Source organism: Rattus norvegicus, chromosome 9, assembly GCF_021556685.1.
Source record: "Rattus norvegicus strain SHRSP/BbbUtx chromosome 9, alternate assembly SHRSP_T2T, whole genome shotgun sequence".
In the NCBI taxonomy this organism is placed as follows: domain Eukaryota; kingdom Metazoa; phylum Chordata; class Mammalia; order Rodentia; family Muridae; genus Rattus; species Rattus norvegicus.
The window spans coordinates 26993328-27003864 of record NC_141542.1 but is presented as its reverse complement, the minus strand read 5'-3'; the positions used below and the strand labels follow the sequence as shown (position 1 = coordinate 27003864).

Genomic DNA, 10537 nt, shown 5'->3' with positions numbered 1-10537 from the left:
CTGAGACAGGGTCTCATTGCTGCTACATACCCCTAGGCTGATTGGCCCATGAACCTCTGGGAATTTCTGTCCCCATGCACCCTGCTCTGCACGCAGCTAGGGGTGTGAACTCTGTCTTCACACTAGCTGGACAGGTGCATTACACAGTGAAGCCTCTCTTAGGCCCCAGGCCCAGCTCTTTACATGGATCCCGGGGATATGAACTCAAGTCTTCAGGTTTACATGTTGGGGCTGAGTCATCTCCCCACCCAAAATGAGTCATACTCTCCAAGATCCAGAGGACTTGACACCAGCTCTGTCTTCACAGCATCCTTAACAGGGCCACCACCACCACCTTCCCACTAGGAGTTTCTTCCCTAGTACATCTCCCTCTCAATGACTAGAAGAATAAAGTTATATATGTATAATACATATACATATATATATATATATATATATATATATATAACTTGTAAGATTATAGGACTTCCACATGAGTCACCGTTTCCACCCTCCTACACCCTTCCCCAACCATCTGACGATTCTGGTGGGAAAATGTTTCCTCAGGTCTTCCCCACCACAAATTAAATGTGCAGAGAAAACCCAGTCCAGATGTCCAGTAAGCCGGCCAGGATCACCCTTTACTGAACACACGGCTCATTAAGGAACTTGGAAGGGACAAAGACATCCTCCTGGCCCAGTTTGTGTAGGAATGGAAATAAAGTCATCCTCAGTTGATTGATACACCAAGCAACTGAAGGCAGTAAAGCATTTTGCAAAGTCTTTATTGGGTCCCCCTCCTCCATCCGGTGGGACGTGGGGCCTTTGTAACGGGCCTGGGTGGTTGGCCAGGCTCCCTGCATTCCACAGGCCTTCACAGGGAGAGCAGTTCGGAGGAACCAAACTGTGCACAAAAGAGGGAGAATACACCCAAGCGAAGAGGTAAGTTTCAATGTTGATGGTAAGCGGGAAGACCTCTGTGATAAAGCTCAGCTCTGGACAAGGAGCCAAACCAAAGGCACTGCCCCACTTCCGGCTCCCAACCACAGGAGAGCTAGTACGCTGTTGGTCCTTCCGAAGGATCCCACCTCTGAGGGCTGAGTTTTCTTTCCTTCTGCTGTCTAAGGCAGGGGGCTGGAGAGAGGGCAGAGGGTGAACAGGAAGAACCAAAGTTCCAATCATCCTAACAGATCTTCTTTCGGATAAAGGGAAGGCACCAGGCTGGGGAGACATCAGCTCAGAACAAAGTCTTCTTGGGGTGAGTGGTCCCTCAAGGTTGGCTTCTTAGTTCTTCACAAAGTGGTGCTATGGATTCAGGGACTGCCTTGACACTTTGTTAGAGCTTGATAGCTGACCATGAGCGCTTGACTTACCTGTGAAAACAAAAACAAAACCTCCATGAGGCGACACATGGAAAAGCAAGGGGGAATACCAAGTATGTGTCCCCACAAACATACCACAACTATTGCACTCACACTCCTCAGGCAGATGGAGAGGAGTTCCTGAACTTAAGAGTCCAGGGAAGCCCTTGGCTGACTCAGCAGCTCTTCTGATGACGTCATCTACCCACCATCCCAGGAGGAAGAGACTAGCGTCAAGGGGGCTGAGGGAAAGAAGGAAAGCACTTGCCCACATTGGAGAGGTCGCAGGTCTGGAGAGGGTAGCTTTGCCACGCACCTACTGGACCAGGCCATTGGGTCACAGCTCTCCACAAATAGGTTAACTTTCTGGGTAGGACAGAAGAAACACAAAGGAAAAACAATGGAGATCTGCCCAGCAGCTGCCCCAACATGTGGGGTATGACCCCACTGACTGTGGGCCTGAGATGCTCCTTGGTTACCACAGCTGAGCCAGCAGGATGCTCAGGGCCTGCAGGCACAACCTGGACCTTGTGGGCGTTCTTCCATCTTCACAATGATCCCTGACTTCCTGAGGAGTCCTCACCAACCAGCTGATCAGCTAGAGGCCAGCTTGCCTTCATCCCTGAGAAAAGCCTCCTGCAAAATAACTACCAACTGCTCTCCTCTGGCCGTTAGCAAAACATTTGGCCACGCCCATCAGAGCAGCTCCTCCAATCAGAGACCTGCTAAACCCCGTCCACTCTGGACTAATGGAATAGTCCAGGGGCATGGAGTTAACCCTTTCTGTGCCCACAAGAAAGCTGGCGTGTGGGACCAAAAGAGGCGGAGATGCCTTCTAAAACTTGGGGCTGTCTCTGGCTTGGCTTCAGAAGGCACAGACCACTTGAAGGCCACTCAATCACGGGCACTAGTGGTTCCAGGGGCCCCAATTCCATTCTACTGCAGAGAAAAACGCATTCATGAAGGCGCTTTCCCTGATGTCACTCTGAAATTGGGGGCACTGCAGGACCCCCTTTTTCTGGCAGTGACCTAAGCCAACCATAGGCTTTTTATTACACAGATGTGCCTCAAAAAGCTCCGCCATCTCCCGTGCATCGGGCCCTCTAACTTGAGGCATCGCCAGCCCCCCACTTCCTTCTGTCCTACTCTAGGGCCTGGAAGACCCCTTTCTCAGAGACTTAGCATTAAGTAACCAGCCAATGGGAGACAGCTGCAGAGTAGAGGTCTGAGTCTTTGACCATTAAGATGTGTTTGAAATGGGAGTCGAAGGATGCTCCTAAGTTAATGTTCGCTGTGTTGTTTTCTGGTTTAGGAAAGATTGTGTCAGCAAACAATGTTCACCATTGTATTTGAGACTCTTAATTTCTTTTAAAAAAAACTGACATAGAATGCAGATAGTATAATATATATTTAATATATAATATGTAAATATATATCATTTGTATGCATACATATGAGGGTTTTCGACGTGCCCAGACGGTTCTATCCTCAGCTCTGATTCCAGAATTTTTCATTACCCTCAAATGAAAACCTTTTCACATCAAGCACCCGGTCTCCTTTCCACTCAGCCTCTAGCAACTTCTAAGTGGTTTTCTGTTTGAGTGGCTTTGCTTTTTGTGGACACATCCAGGTAGCCTTTTGCACTGGCTTCTTCCCTCAGCACGTGTTCTAAGACTCACCCCCTGTAACACATGTCAGTGTCCGTTCCAAGAGTAAATCATACATACTTAGCTGTGTACCACTTCATGAGCCATTGGATTTTCCACTTTTTGACACGTGCAGATAATTCTGCTGTGGGCTTATGTCGAGATATTTTTGTTTGGATGCATTTTCCGTTGCTTGGAAAACACTGTATTGGTTAGTTTTCTGTTGCAGTGATAAAACACCATGACCAAGGCAACTTAGAGAAGAAAGGATTTTTTGGGGCTTACTGTTCCAGAGGGATAAAGTCTGTCATGGTGGGGATAAGCATGGCAGCAGGCAGAGGACAGCAGGCAGAGGACAGCAGGCAGAGGACAGCAGGCAGCAGGCAGCAAGCAGTAGGCAGTAAGCATGGAGTCAAGAGTAAGATTCTGAGGGCTCACGGCTTCAAACCACAAGCACGTAGCCCACCCCCAGCAAGCTTCCTCCAGCAAGGTCACATACAGAGCCCAAACCTCCACAAACAGCGCAAGCATTGAAATGCCTGAACTTGTATGAGCCATTCTCACTCCCACCACTGCAGACACAGACCTAGGAGTGGCAATCCCACTGCAACTGGAGAGCTGTCTAAATGCTTTCCATACTGGCTGTCCCATTTTTCATCCCTCCCAGCACCACCTAAAACTTCTAACTTTCCCAAATCCCTGTAGATCCTTCTTTCTTTTCTTATTTTTAACTCTAGCTAAACAGGTGTGGGTAAAATCGTCTCTTGTTATGGTTTTTATTTGTGATTTTCTGATGATTAAAGATTTTAAACATTTTTCCCATGTGTTTATTAGACACACCTATAACCCCCCCTTGCATAGGGATGGCTATTTGTGTATTAAAAATAGATCATAGTTTGTAGTTGAATCTTAGAGTATTTTGAATATTCTAGAGTAGACCTGACTTAGTTTCTTCATAATGAGGAAAGACTTTAGTTATTTATCTCTATCTATCTATCTATCTATCTATCTATCTATCTATCTATCTATCATCTATCTGTGTGTCTATCTTTCTATCTCTTTAACTCTCTACCTACCTATCTATCATCTATCTGTGTGTCTGTCTATCTATCTATCTATCATCTATCTGTGTGTCTATCTATCTATCTCTTTAACTATCTCTCTATCTACCTACCTATCTATCTATCATCTGTCTGTCTGTCTGTCTGTCTGTCTTTGGTCGTATTTTCTTCAGTTCCTCCTTGTCTGCCTTACTTGGCTTTAACAGACACTTTCTAATATGCCATTTTGATTCCTTCTTAAAAACTGTATTTTAGTGCAATTTTCTTATTGTTTGCCCTGAAGAATACGTGTGACATCTTAATTTATAAGAACCTAGTTATAATCAGCTCCATTTCAGCCTCAGAGTATCACAAAACACAATCTCATACAACTTCATATCCCCTAGCAGTGCCACAAGACACATTTCTACACATTGTGCACCCATCAACATGGATTCCTAATCATGACTTGATGATTTATCTAAGGGGAAGGGGGAGTTACAAACAAAAACGTGGCATTTGAGTTTGCTTTCTCACTGTAGTAATCTTTGCCTATGTGTTTGCTTTTTAGATGTCAACCTTCGTTATCTCTTGTGCTTTCCCATCAGATAGAAAGGCTGCTTTTAGCATGGCTTGCAGAGAATTATCTACGACAAATTCTTTAATCCCTTTATCTTAAACCTGGGAATGTCTTAATTTTCCCCTCATATTTTAAAGACAGTTTTACAGGCTATACAACCTCCCCCACCCCATTTAGCACTTTGAATGTGAACCCACTGCCCTTTGGCTTGCATAGCTCCTAGTGAGAAATCAGCTCTTAACCCTATGGAAAATCGCTGTGCACAACTCTGTCCTGTCTTGCTTCTGTCAAGACTGCCTTTGGCTTGGAGCTATTTCTTTGAATATTGCACTCATCCCTTTCTCCCTCTTCTTTTCTTCTGGGTTTTCCTTGTGTACAGGTGTCTAGACATGCATTACAGTGTCCCACAGGACTCAGCCCCCCAAACTTGGTGTTCTTCATTTTTCAGCCTCTGTGGTCTCTGTTGGCTTTATCTTCACAGTCAATTTTTTCTTTTTATTCACTCCAATTTCTCAAGAGAAATATCCATCTATGTAAGGACAGTTTTCAACTGCAGAACTTCAAATTGGTTTATAATGATTTCTATGTCTTCCGTGTGTGTGTGTGTGTGTGCTGTGTGTACACACGTGTGGATATGCATATTTCTATGTTTGTATTTATTAGTTTCTCTAGTCTCATGGTTCCCTTAAATGCTGTATCTAAGGCTTTGTTTATAGTTTTTGGTTCTTTTTTTTTTTTCGGAGCTGGGGACCGAACCCAGGGCCTTGTGCTTCCTAGGTAAGCGCTCTACCACTGAGCTAAATCCCCAGCCCCGGTTTTGAGGACATTTGAAACAGTCTATCTAAATTCTCAGGATCTGGGACCCTCTAGGGATGGCTTCTTTTCACTCCCATTTTATTCCAATTTATGAGTCATGCTTTTTTTTTTAAATTTCTTTCCATACCTCATAATTTTTTTTTTTTTGTTGAAAACTGGATGTTTTGAATGTTATAATGTCCCAAATTGGAAACACACACACACACACACACACACACACACACACACACACACGCCTCAATTCCCTAGTAAGGCAGGCAAACGGAGTGAAGAGTTTAGTATTCTGGGACACCCACTTGGTTTGGAGTTACTGCGAGTGTTCTTAACTGCTGAGCCATCTCTCCAATCCCTGAAATAAACATTAGTGACCTGAGTTCCACAGAACTTCAGTCACTTATCCAAAAGAGAAGACCAAGGACTTGGACCCATGCAGTTTGACTCTATAGCCTATTCATACATTCATTCATTCATTCATTCATTCATTCATTCTCTCACTCACTCACTCACTCACTCACTCACTCACTCAATCAATCAATCAAGAATACTTATGGGACTGAAGAGCAAGCTCTCCTCTTACAGAGGGCTAAAGACTTTCCCAGCACCTGTGTCAGGTGACTCACAACCACCCGTAATCTCAACATCAATGAAGCAAACATCTCTGCCCTCCTGGGTATTTGTACTCACGTGGGCATGCCCACGCACAGAGGCACATACTTCCACATAAATAACAACAAAATAAACTTTTAAAAGAGTGTTTTTTAATCTCCTCAGGCCTAGAAATTAATGACTATTTGATTGTGCAAAATAGCAAAGATTTCTGCTCCCAAGAGGTTTTTATGGGAGGTGGTTCATAATTAACATAATAAATAGCACTCGGGGCAAAGAAGCTTCGTGGCCTAAAGAAAGTGGCAGTTTACAGTTCTCCTCGTCTACCTGGGGCGAGAAGCAATTTAAGGAAGGGCAGGTTCACATTTCAAGGGCACATTATCACCTCACCCCACCCCAACCTCCACCACCCCGAGAAGATGTGGTACAGGAAGTGAGCCAATTACTCAAACTGTTAGCAGTCAGGGAGCAGAGAGAGGGACAGGAAGTGAGGTTGTGTAATCAAACGTCAAGGTCCACCCCCAGTGACTCACTCCTCCAGCAAGGCTGTGCCTCTTAAAGATCTCACAACCCTTCAGAGCTCCATCAACAGCTGGGGACCTGGAGAGCTCAAGCAAATGAGCCTGGGGCGGGAGCGGGGGGGTGGGGTGGGGGGGGGATGCGTGACAGAGGCAAACCGCCACGCATGGCTACTGGGCACCACGACTGTCCTGGGTGGTACAGTTGTACGTTTTAAGATTTACTTTGTCGTAGTTGCCCAATTATTCTTTAAAAGCTGGGAAACGAATGCTTGAGTTTCTAGCTATACTTGCTCAGATCTGCTTATAGTCAGATCCGCTTATAACGCAGATCAGTTTTCAGTCGGCCGACCCTCCCGCTTCGTCTGAGAGCGAGTGCACCGTGTCATGTCTGTTTACGCCTCGTAGTTATTTCTGAAGACATTCTGTCACATAAGCACAGGGCCACTGTCAAACAGGAGAGCAAACACTGCTGCGATTCTATTAGCTAATTAATTGTTTGTGTTTCGATTTCACCCATTATCCCACTAGTGTCCTTTATGAAAACTGTTTTCTAATGCAGAATTGCATTTTCTTGTTGAGCCTCCTAGGTCTGGAGCAGTCTCCTCCCTCTTCCTTTGTTCTGCACACCACTGGCGTTTTAAAACACTCCCAACCTATCATCTTTTATGATCTCCCACAGGCCAGATGGACCTAGTGTCTCTTGTGGGTGGCAGTCAGTTAATGTATTTTATTGATTGATTGACTGATTGTGTGCGTGTGTATAAATACATGTGTGATTGTGTGTGTGTGTGTGTGTGTGTGTGCGCGCGCGCGCGCGCGCACTTACACACATACTTGGTGTCCACCCACTAAAGTTGATATGATTTGAATGAGGAAATTTGTCTTATAGAATACTTGGTTCCCAGTCTGGTGGTATCAATTAGGAAGGTTGTGGAACTTTGAAGAGGTGGAACCTTACTGAAAAAATATGTCGCTGGCAGTGGACTTTAAGGTTTTGTAGCCTGGCCGCCGCCTCCTCCTCCTCTTCCTCCTCCTTCTCCCCCCTCCTCTTCCTCTTCCTCCTCCTCCTCCCCCTTCTCCCCCCTCCTCCTCCTCTTCCTCCTCCCCCTCCCCCTTCTCCCCCCTCCTCCTCCTCTTCCTCCTCCTCCCCCTTCTCCCCCCTCCCCCTTCTCTCCCCTCCTCCTCCCCCTCCCCCTTCTCTCCCCTCCTCCCCTCCCTCTCCCCTTCTCCCCCCTCCTCCTCCTCTTCCTCCTCCTCCTCTCCCTTCTCCCCCCTCCCCCTTCTCCCCCCTCCTCCTCCCCCTCCTCCTCCTCTTCCTCCTCCCCCTCCCCCTTCTCCCCCCTCCTCCTCCTCTTCCTCCTCCCCCTCCCCCTTCTCTCCCCTCCTCCTCCTCTTCCTCCTCCCCCTCCCCCTTCTCCTCCCTCCTCCCCCTTCTCCCCTCCTCCCCCTTCTCCCCCTCCTCCTCCTCCCCCTTCTCCCCCCTCCTCATCCTCTTCCTCCTCCCCCCTCCTCTTCTTCCTCCTCTCCCTCCCTCCCTCCCTCCCTGAGTAGAATAATCTATTAGGCAGCTTTTGGAATCCAAGGCTGACCTCAAGTTCCTGCTGCCACACCTTCCTCTGTGTTAAAACTTCGGCCTAAATAAACCCTTTCCTCCCTAACTTGCTTCCTGTGGGAATGTTTTATCACAGTGACAGAAAATTAGCTAATGCCGAAGCCTCAGGAGGGCGCCGTTTGTCCTGCTCTGTCATTGTATTCCTTTGAGACAGGGTGAGCTAGGCTGGCAGCCCACAAGCCTCAACCACTCTTGTCTCTACTCCCTACAGCAGGAGTTACAGACACACATGGGGCCATGCTTGGTTTTGGTGGGTACTGGGAATCTGAACTCAAGTCCTCAGGCTTGCACAGCAACTGCTCCGACCTGCTAAGTCCCCTGCCTAGGACCCATTAATGCAATCTTATGGAAACAGTACCTAAGTGATTTCTGTTTTGTCACTGAAGAGCAGGGTAGGGGTTATACTGTTTGTTGGTTCTTTATTGATATTCTTAGATCCTTTTATTGTGATATTTTGAGATACCATTCTCTGTTATTTTTTTTCTTTTTGTAATTATCTGGTACTTTCTGGAGAATACTCAAGAATGATATTTACATTCATTTTCTCAGGTTGGTTGTTCTTTATTCTTTGAATTTGTAAAATGCTAACGTGATTCTAAATGTCAAAACACATATAGACTTATAGCAGGTGAACTTCCACCCTGTTATTTTTATTCAGTATATTTGTACAGATGTGTGGAGGGTAGTTGCTTCATTTTGAAAAAAAGTTATCTCTAGATTCGTGCAGTTTCTGTCTTACTAATATTCACACAGGTGTGTGTGTGTGTGTGTGTGTGTGCATACGTGTGTATGTGTACGTGTGTGTGCACGTATGTGTGAATGAATATATTAATATGTACACACATGATATATATACACACATATACACATTGGTGTGTGTATATATTATATATCTATGCTTTATTTATTTTTTAAGCCTGTATTTTAAAATAATTTTATTTTATTAATGTTTTTCTTATGTGTATGTGTGCCCCTGTGTATAGGTCTGCATACCTGTGCATACAGTGGCTGTAGAGACAAGAATTCCCAAATATTGAATCCCTGGAGCTGGAGTTACTACTTTCTTGTTCTCCATTTCAACTATTCATCTGTTATACATTTTTAAAATATTTTTGAAGAAGTATTATATAGTTTTTAAATTAAGCTATTTTGATTCTTTCGCGTTTATAGGTACAGAGTTCAAGCCATGAATTATTCTCTAATAATTGCTTTAAATATGTTTTATAACTGCAGTAGTTAGTGGTTTGATTACCTGTGATTTACAGAATTCCCTTTACATTTTAATTATCTTTCCAGAGTTCTTTAATGACAAGTTGCTGTAAGTTGCTGTTGGAACAGCATCACTAAAAGCAGTTTGGAATCCAGGCCTGGTGGCCTGCTAAGTCTAGCCCATCACTCAGGAGGCAGAAGCAGGAAGATTGCCTCAAGTTTGAGATAGATCTAGGCTACATAAGATGTCAGGCCAGCCAAACTAAACACAAAGAAACCATCTCTCAAAAGAGGTGAGTGTGTGTGTGTGTGTGTGTGTGTGTGTGTGTGTGTGTGAACACGTGTATATGTAAAGAAGTACGTGGATAGATTTGGAGCCCGATAACCATGGTGCTTGATGGCACTCTTTTCTATTCAGAAAGCTGAGGCAGGGCGATGGTGAATTGAGGGCTTCTGGACAACATAGAAGACCCTGTCACAAAAAAATTGACATGAAAGTCTTTTCTTAATAACCTTATTGTATGCAACAAAACGTATGCATTTAAGGTGCACCACTTGACGAGCGCTGACATTTATGAACACCGAAAGAAGCGTTACCACATCGGGATGGTGAGTGTGATGACAGAAAACATGTCTGTGTCCATTCAGGATCTCCCTTGTCCTTCTCTCAGGGATGCTCCCCTGCTTTGCCCCGGCAGGTCCGCTCGCATCCCTTAGCGTGTACCATGAATGAATCCCCACAGTCTACATTCTCCGTTGTGTAATTTCTTGGACAAGGCATAATTATTTTGAGATTTGGCATGTTTTGGCCTTTGTTTACTTTTTTCTGAGTGGAATTTTGTCACAATGTAGATGCCCAACAAGTTGCTGATCTGCCTACCTGACGGTGTTTGATAGGCACTGCACTTTCTTTGGTGCAGTTGTTTGCCTTGGGCTCCTTGTTTGTGTGGTTGGTTTTTGTGTTGTTGTTGTTGTTGGTGGTGGTGGTGGTGGTGGTGGTGGTGGTGGTGTCGTTTGGTTGGGTTTTGCTTTCTGTTTTGTTTTTTGTTTTGTTTTGTTTTTGTTTTTGTTTTTTTGTTTTTGTTTTTGTTTTTGTTTTTTTTTTTTGACAGTCTTGTTTTGTAACCCAGGCTGGCCTAAGCTTCACAAATTCTCCTGAACTGGAAG

The 10537-nt window shown here is 45.0% G+C and overlaps 1 long non-coding RNA gene across 3 annotated transcripts; it reads right to left on the bottom strand.

The window, feature by feature from the left end:
- Positions 1 to 746: 746 nt before the first annotated feature.
- Positions 747 to 6664, bottom strand: LOC102547352 (uncharacterized). Of its 3 annotated transcripts, none has more exons than XR_015629006.1 (3): positions 6562 to 6664; positions 1609 to 1706; positions 747 to 1352 (listed from the first exon to the last, which is right to left on the bottom strand). It is a non-coding gene; the product is annotated as an uncharacterized LOC102547352 (long non-coding RNA). The 3 variants fall into 3 exon arrangements; XR_015629004.1 differs by lacking the exon at positions 6562 to 6664 and adding an exon at positions 1820 to 1978; XR_015629005.1 differs by lacking the exon at positions 6562 to 6664 and adding an exon at positions 1924 to 1978.
- Between the last annotated feature and the right edge of the window lie 3873 nt (positions 6665 to 10537).